Genomic DNA, 8,907 nt, shown 5'->3' with positions numbered 1-8,907 from the left:
TGCTTTATTTAGCTTGGAGTTTAAAAATAACTGTTCACCAAGTCAGACCCTTTTTTCATTGTTGTTATTTTTGCTTATTTTCTTTAAGTTTATTTTATTGATCCTTGCCAATCCTAGTTGCTGTTAAGGGAAGGGTTTCAAATCTCTCACTTTGACTTTGAAAATTAGTCTTGAGTATGCTGGGCGTGGTGGTACATACCTGTAATCCAAGCATTAGGGATAATTAGTTTGAGGCTTGGAAGTGGGTGGGGTAAATTGGAAGTCATACATTATTTGGGAGAGCCATAACTATTAATATGTTGATATACATGGATGCTAGAAAACCCACATAAGAAACCTTTGAATATCTAAATATTCTATTTAGAATAACTATGTACAACTGGAATCTCAGATTGTTCTTCTGGGCCTAGTTACTTTCCAGTCACTTCTGGTTGAATAATATTCCAAGATAGATGGATAGATAGACTGATAAATAGATAAGCAGGTAGATAGAGATAGTATCTCAGAGAGTATAAATTTATTCACCTGTTGATTTACAATGAAATTGATTTCATACTTTGATTTTCATGAGCACTATTGCCATGAACATAAGGAAAGCAAGGTATCTCTTTGAGATGCTGATTTCATGGCTTTTGGATATATACCTGAAGTGACATTTCTAGATCCTATGATGGTTTTATTTTTAACATTTTGAGGCATTTCTATATTGTTCTCCATAATGGCTCTACTACTTGACATTCTCACCAACAGTGTATAAAAATTCCCTTCCCTCCACATCTTCACTGACATTTGTTGTCTCTTGCCTTTTGAATACCAGGGCAGATTGTCTGCTTGTGTTTTTAGTTCTGATGATCAATGCTGAGCATCTTTCCTAAACCTGTTAGCCATTTGTATCTGTTCTCACTAAAACTGTGTACTTGCTAATCATCCATTGACTATTTAAATGCATTATTTGAATTCTTTGTTTTCTTTTGCTTTTTATGGTTGAGTTGCATAAGTAATTATTTACTTAAGGTTTACTAACTTATGGAAAAAACACTTGCATATTATCTATTATTTACAAATCATACTGATAAATTTCTTTAGAGCTTATTCCCTATCAAGGTTCAATATACTTCAGACTAAGTTAACCAATAAATTCTGTATCTCAATTGTCCATGTCATATTGGGATAAAGGTCTACAACAAGAGTCAGGTTCTTCCAGTCATCTCAAGGCATGTGTGAGTCCACCTATTGGGACACTAAAATGTTGCTTGCATCCTATTCTGTCTTATCCTATCCTCTCCTTTCCTATCCTATCTTATCTAGCATAACATAGCATAGCATCGTATAGCATAGCATCTCTCTCTCTTCCTTTTAACTTTCCCCCCAAATTCATGGAGGAATAAAATACAAGTAACAAGTCTTATTTTAAGGCAAAAGGCTCAAAAGCAGTAGAGAAACGTTGTTCTATTGGTATCACTTGTAGTTAGTTGTCCAACCATCTAATATTTTCATGATTCTTAGATCTGGTCTTTGGCTATTAATTTGACTTCTTTAAGTCACTTATAAAGACTTTCTGAAAGGATTCCTAAAAAACACTATCTTTGTTACTTTCAATAGTCATTAGCTCTTTCTATAGTCATTAGCAAAAAGATAAGAAGTTTGACCCCTTAGATCTGCCATAACCCCTGTTTTCACTGTATATCATATTGGTATAATTTGGGAAGGGCAAGGGAAAAAACAAATCGTTTAAAAATGGATACAGGTGGACCCATTGCAACAATGTACAAGACATTATGTCAAAAAACAAACTTTACAACTTTGGTTAGGGGGGCTTGAAGGGGGGAGATGGGAGGGCAGGAATGGTAGGGGAAACAAAGGAGGCGGCAACAATGCTTGATAAGAAATGTACTCATTACCTTGTGAATGTAAACGTAACCTCTCTGTACAGTATTTTCACAATAAAAAACTTAATAATAATAATAAAGAAGAAGAAGAAGGGCTCTGTAGAGCCCTCTCCTTTTAGCAGAAATAGAGGAACAAAGCTTTTGCTTTGGGGTTTTTTAGAGCTTTGGTTGTGACACAATTCTTTAATGAAGTGATGGTAAGAGAAATATTTTATTTTGTATTAAAGGAATTTTGTCCTGCATTAAGCAAAGTTACTAAAAATACTAAAAGAAATGAAAGTGCTGATGTTCAATGTGGTGATAATAACTTGTTCCTGGGAATATATTCTTTTAAGTCCAATTGCAAATAATGGTCACATTTAAAGATGAAGAGCACAAGGCTAGAGATTCTGAAGAGCGTATTACATGAGATGAACATAAAATAACTAGAGGAAATAAAATAAGATTTAAAATATGGAAAACTGAATTTATTTTCTAGAGCTTAAAAAATCACAATCTTTCTCCCCAAATGTGTGTATGTGTGTACATAACATTCATGTGTGTGTGTGTGTGTGTGTGGTATGTGCTTTGCCTCTGAAGTGGATTACTTATCAGCTCATTTTATGAGGCCAGGATTTGTGTGAGACCACATTATGACTGACTTTGCCAGAAAATAAATTTACAAATGAATAGTTCTTCATAAACACGGAATTTTAGCAAATCAAATACAATTCTAAACAACATTTTGGCAAATTCTAAATAGCATTTGATATATCTGGTTATCTAGCTATCTATCTATGTATCTATCATCTAAGTATCTATCTATCCATCCATGTCATCTCTCTTTATCTTCCTATCTATTGTGGAATATGACAAAACAAGAGCCTTATGGTAGGAAGTGAAAGAGACAATGAAAGAGTCCAGATGTGCCATAAATCCTGGAAGATACACCCTCAATGATCCAGAGACCTCCCATTAGGCTCCATTTCTTTCTTTATTTTTAAAATTTTTTAAATTACCTTTAGTTGTACAAAGGGGTTACTATTCAACATGTCACTTTATAAGTATGATTCATCTTGCTTGATATTACCCAGTTCATCATTCTCTCTTCCATCTCAACCTTACCACTTCACTTAATTTTCTTAGTTTCATAGGCTACACATTGAATAGTTTCTACCAACTCTCAATAATGTTATAATCTGGGGACAAAGCTTTTAACAAATGGGCTTTTGGGCAACATTCCATATCCAAACCATAGCACGCCTGTAATTCCCCACTTTGGAAGTGATGCTGCAGGTAAGGTAGCTCAGGAGGTGGACCATAGGTGGAAATTTTCTGTCCTGATGCCATAGCAAATCCAAACACAGGTCAGTGTGAGAATTTCTGTGGGAAGAATGGAAAGTGCCTTTAAAAAACTTATTATAATGGTGATGTACAGAGCCATTACAATTACATAGTAAAGTATGGACATTTCTTATCGAACATTTTTACCCCTTCCCTCTTTTTCTCCCAGCTGTAAGTTCCTATTTGAAAATTGTCCATGACATCTGAGGATGTCATGGATAAGATCCAGGTGAGCACTCCCTTTCCTTCCTAGCTTTTGTAGGACAAAGGAAAGAACACACACACACACGCGCGCACAAGCGTGCGCGCACACACACAGATGCATATGTAAAATGCCTAGGTCTTGGCACTTAGGGTGTATACAATAATTTTTAGTTTAATTGTTGTTATCCCTCTGGCTGGAGTTATTATCTGAGGTTCAACCTTTAAGGCTGGGCCAGAGAAGTTCTCAGAAAGGGATGCTATGTAAATGAGTGAATGAATAAATATAAATAAAAAATATAGATTGTATTCTTATTGTGCCTGTATCTCTGTTCTGCAAAATGTATTAGCTTTCACACATCTAATGAATCCTTGAGTTAGAAAAGATAGAATTAACCCACTCAAAACAAGAAGACAATATCATATCATTAGTTAGAGCCATGTGCTAGGTAGGCACAAAACAGCATAGGACCTTTATGCCATTAGCATCCTATTTTCTTAGTATATGTGTACAATGATATAAGCAACGTGCAAAGTACTAAGTGTCCCCTAGTGGCCAGAAACAGTTAATACTGCTCTGAGTGGAACGAGTATGAACACCACTTACTTTCACCTCATTTACCTCCCAGGTTTTATCTTCATTTGAAGCAATAATTCTTCCCTTTCTATATCAATTTATTCTTTACTTATAGTAACTTAAACTTTCCCCCAAATATAATTAGTCACACAGACCCATTCTACTTCCCAATATATACTTGATTTCAAATTTCTCATGGTTTAATAGTTTATGCAATGAAACGTTTATTAGGCTTCTTACCTTAAATGTGAACCTCTTGAAGAAAGTCAGTGCACTGTAGAGATCCATGAATTCTAGTTTTTCCGGGCCAAGACAAACTTGGTTTGTGCTTGTACACTCAGCATAATTTTTATCACCTTCTTTCATTATGATAATTTTTCCAGTTCTGATAATCAACTTTATGATGTTTTTTCCTCCAGTAGGCTCTCCAGGAATGTTGATATAACCTGGATGACATGAGATCGATCTACATGTGATCCCATTTAGGAAGTCACCAGGGTCTATCAGCTGATCAAGCTGGCTAGGAAGTCATTCTCTTTTCTCATACATGCCATGTGTCCTTTATGAAGTGGCAGTCTCAGTCAATGAAACCTACTGGAATTGCTAATGATTATGCTACTCAGCTCCAGTCTTTGAGTTTCATCACAGCCCCACACTGATTCTAAAGCTCAATTCTAAGCCAAGTTCAATGTCAAGCTGTGTTGGTTGGACAAGATGTGCAGCCCTGGAGTAAAATTCATGTAGCAAATATCCAGGCTGTTACTAACAGTGCTCTCTAGGCTGCAGTGGCATAATTCATGTGTTAATGGGTAAATAAATATAATCCAAACATGAACATTGAGCCTGAACCGAAGGAAATGGTGAAAGGTTTCAAGATGTAACACAAGTATATCTACAATGGCCCAAATGTGACCTTTTATCATAGAACAATATGGACACCTGAAAATTCAGCCAAGTGAGAGTTTCAAACTCAAATTTATTCTTGATGTGTTAGAACTAAATTGGTACATTTATAGACTAGTTGTGTGAAAGCAACACAGTAGAATTGTTTTGGAATTCAAAGGTGGACTTGTGAGTGCCTTGTTAAAATGAAGTACATGTTTCTGGATCAGAAACTATTTTCTTGGGCTGGGAAGGTGGCTCAGTGGTAGAGTGCTTGCCTTGCATGCATGAGGCCCTGGGTTCGATTCCTCAATACCACATAAGCAGAAAAAGCTGGAAGTGGCTCAAGTGGTAGAGCACTAGCCTTGAGCTGAAGAGCTGAGGGAAAGTGCCCAGGCCCAGAGTTCAGGCCCTGAGACTGGCAAAAAAAAAACAACTATTTTCTTAAAAACTATGCTTGCTTTATATGATTTAATAAATTCAGAAATTAAACTAATATTTGAATGGTAGTTTAATTCAGAAAGCCAAAATAAAATTGTTTTAAATAAAGAGGTGTATGAAATAATGCATACTCACAGAGAAACTACTTTATGATTTCGATGAAGAATCAGAGACAAAATTAGTCTTAACAATGAAAACAATATGTTTTCTTCATTTTTCATTCTCTTCTCATTATCTCACCTGTTCCCTCCTTTTTACCCATATCTTTCCTGTACGTAGTTTTCATGTGGATGAAATTAGGAATTCATGACTCTAGAAAATAAATGCACACATGTACTGTGAATTATCTCATTCCTTTCTTTATACACTTATGCTCTTGGTTATGATCACAATTAGGTGACAAATATCTGCAGTGAGACAAGCAGTTAACTCTGCTAAGGAATTCCAAGGAGAAATTCACAGGATGTTATTGCTAGTAAAATATTGACCTACAATGTATACTCCTTCTTTCATGCAATGAATGCTTAATTTCTTCTTCCTCCTCCTAATACTGGAAAGACAGTGTTGAAAAGGGAACTTAATTAAATCTGAGTGTTTAATAAAATAAAATGTTGCACATTCCTCTGTATATCATGTCCAGGGTTACTAAATTAGAATGAAATAAAGCTATTGTGACTCTTGCCAGTTTTTCTTGACTATTAAAACTAACTTGTGGTCATATAAAGCCATATAAGACTTTATAAAGGCATATTTAGTTCCTGCCTACATTTTCCATCTAATTTTATTTTAAATTAGATTTTCTTACTACAATGTATTTGTATTTGAAATCCATATATAGAGTTGTAATCATAGTCTATGAATTCTCTAAATTATATAGTTTATGAAAGCTATCATGTAAGACTTACTTTAGTTATCTTAAGTTTAATTCCCTCAGGGTGGACATAAAATAACAAGGGTTATCTAATACTGTAACAGAAACTATGATTTCTCAGAGTTTTAAAAATTGTTATCTCTTTACTAAAATGCCAGAATATGGTCCATAATCCACTCTGCCATTGTGGAAAACAGAGCAAGAAAGACGTTTCTGTAAAGTTTTTTCTAGCACAGATTTGTGCAGAAGCAAATTAGCATCAGAGATCATTTCAGTAACTGAAACACAGTTAAAGGTAGTGGTAGAGAGGTCTCCATCAATTAATGACTTAGATTCGAGGGAGATTCATTCTGGTTTTGTTGTGGATCTACACAGAGTAGAAGTGGATACAGAAGACAATAAATAAATGAACAGCATTGTGGAAGCTCCATAAAAGAAGGCTCCAGACAGACTCAGGCTGAGCTAGTGTTTATTCCTATGACGCAGAAAAATTAGAGCTTAAAAAATGCCATCCACCCCTCATTTTTGTTTTCTTCCAGTTATTAATGTTCAATTAATACTCTCTGTTGTAATTATCAAGTCATCATCTACAGCAAACTCTTACTGTTCAGACTGTACTATTCAGAACAGAGAGGTAATTCCTCTCAGAATTATGCTTCCTACCTGCTTACCTTCAGCTTCTTCCATAAATGTATATATGATAACTTTAGCAATGAAAAATAATTTCTCTTTTATGTGTACTACACTAGATTTCTTCTATTTGTTCTCCCTTTCCTTCTCATGTTTGCAGCTTCTCCACTGGGGCAATCCTGATTTATAATCCATAGTTCCATTCCTGCAGCCAACAACTGCAGCATGACTGGTCTCTCAAGTCAGATATTAGCATCCTTAAAATGCTTGTGTCTTTGTTATATTGATTGGGGAGATTCATGATATGTCCACAAATATACATGCATGCATGCCTGCAGGCACCCTACATGCATATACACATACACTTTAATCTTCTTATTAGGTTTCATAGGAGGCATAGCAGTCAGAAATATCTCACTATCTCAAATTAGTAATGGGATGATGAAGCTGAGTGAAGGTTAAAGTTGTCTCAAGTCTTAGTATCTTACTGAATCTGTGCATCCATCTATCTCTACATACACACGAGTACGCGTGCATGTGCACGTGTGTGTGTGTGTGTATGTGTGTGTGTGTCTGTCTCTGTCTGTCTGTCTGCCTGTGGTGCTGGTCCTGGAGCTTAATTGTACTCAGGATCTGGGCACTGTCCATATGCTTGCTTGTTTATTTATATATTTAGTTAGTTTTTGCTCAAGGCTAGCATTCTACCACTTGAGCCCACCCCCACCTCAACTTCTGGCTTTTTTTTGAGGTTAATTGGAGACAAGAGTTTTGTGGATTTTCTTGCTCAGGCTGGCTTCAAACTGTGGTACTCAGATGTCAGCCTCCTGAGCAGCTAGGATTACAAGCACAAGCTACATGGTCGCAGCTGTTATTCAATATTTAAGAGCAAGTTTACTAAACATTCAGACCTATTTTAATTGGATCCTAATTTCTAAGGAAATTCTCCTTTTGGTAGGCTCTAAAATACAATACATGCTTACCAACATTCAGAACATGCTCAACCAGAGAATTTGCTGGCAGATAGACTGGGATACTTCTCTCCACCTGCCTAGATCTTTGCTGCTCAGTTACATTCTGTTAAGGATGCTACAGAAGTGTTTGATGAGTTAACTGATCTCCTATCATTTAATTTCCTAAGTATCTGTTTGGAAATGTTAAAATAACCAATATATCGATATCTCCATACTTCTTTTATGACAGAAAGCAATGAGATGTCTCTTTATGGTGATTCTGGTGTTTATCATTTTTTAATGACAAAGTTGTCTAGTATGTACTTTCTCTTGGAACTATAATGGATATACAGATTTTCAGTTTAGTATGGAGAGTTATAAAAACTTTAAATGTTTGCAAGAAGAAATCATCCAAGGACTAGAGAGGATTTGATAAGACACAGAACATTTTCTATCAAGAGCCTCATGCCAGATCTTCCATAATGATGGTTTTGAGGGTCATTAATAGAGAGTAATTTTTGTCAGATTTTCAGATGGCAACAAGATTTTGACTATTTCACTTGACTATGATACAAAAAATGAAACATAGGCAACTGAAGGAGAGAGCTTCTACAAGGCAAAATAAAGCAGATCTTCAGAATGTCCTGGGAGAGAATGTCATTTCCAGTGTTAATTCTGTTATGATCACCTACTTGAATGCCATTTAATTTGGTTACTGAAGGCTAATGAGTAAATTTCAATTTCTGATATAGGTCCATGAATTCCTTTTTGTGTTTTCGTGATTTACCATTTCAACAGAAGGCCATGACTTGATTGTTTACAAGTTCAAATCTTCATCCTTCTTAAGACTACTATCGCTTTGAACTTCTCTAGGAGCTTATTGACTATACAAGGAAAGTTTTCATATATATATATATATATATATATATATATATATGAAAACATGCCACAGTGCCACTTCCATTGTTCTGGTAGTTTATTGTAGATAAGAATCTCACGGACATTCTGCCTTGCCTGGCTTTGAACTGCGATCCTCAGATCTCAGTCTTCTGAGTAGCCAGGATCATAGGCATGAGCCACAGCACCCAGCTTCAACAAATGTACTTAAAAGGAATTAAATATGTGTATTTTTGTAAGATATTA

Source organism: Dipodomys ordii, unplaced genomic scaffold, assembly GCF_000151885.1.
Source record: "Dipodomys ordii isolate 6190 unplaced genomic scaffold, Dord_2.0 Scaffold25, whole genome shotgun sequence".
In the NCBI taxonomy this organism is placed as follows: Eukaryota; Metazoa; Chordata; class Mammalia; order Rodentia; family Heteromyidae; genus Dipodomys; species Dipodomys ordii.
Note: the sequence above shows the minus strand (reverse complement) of the source record.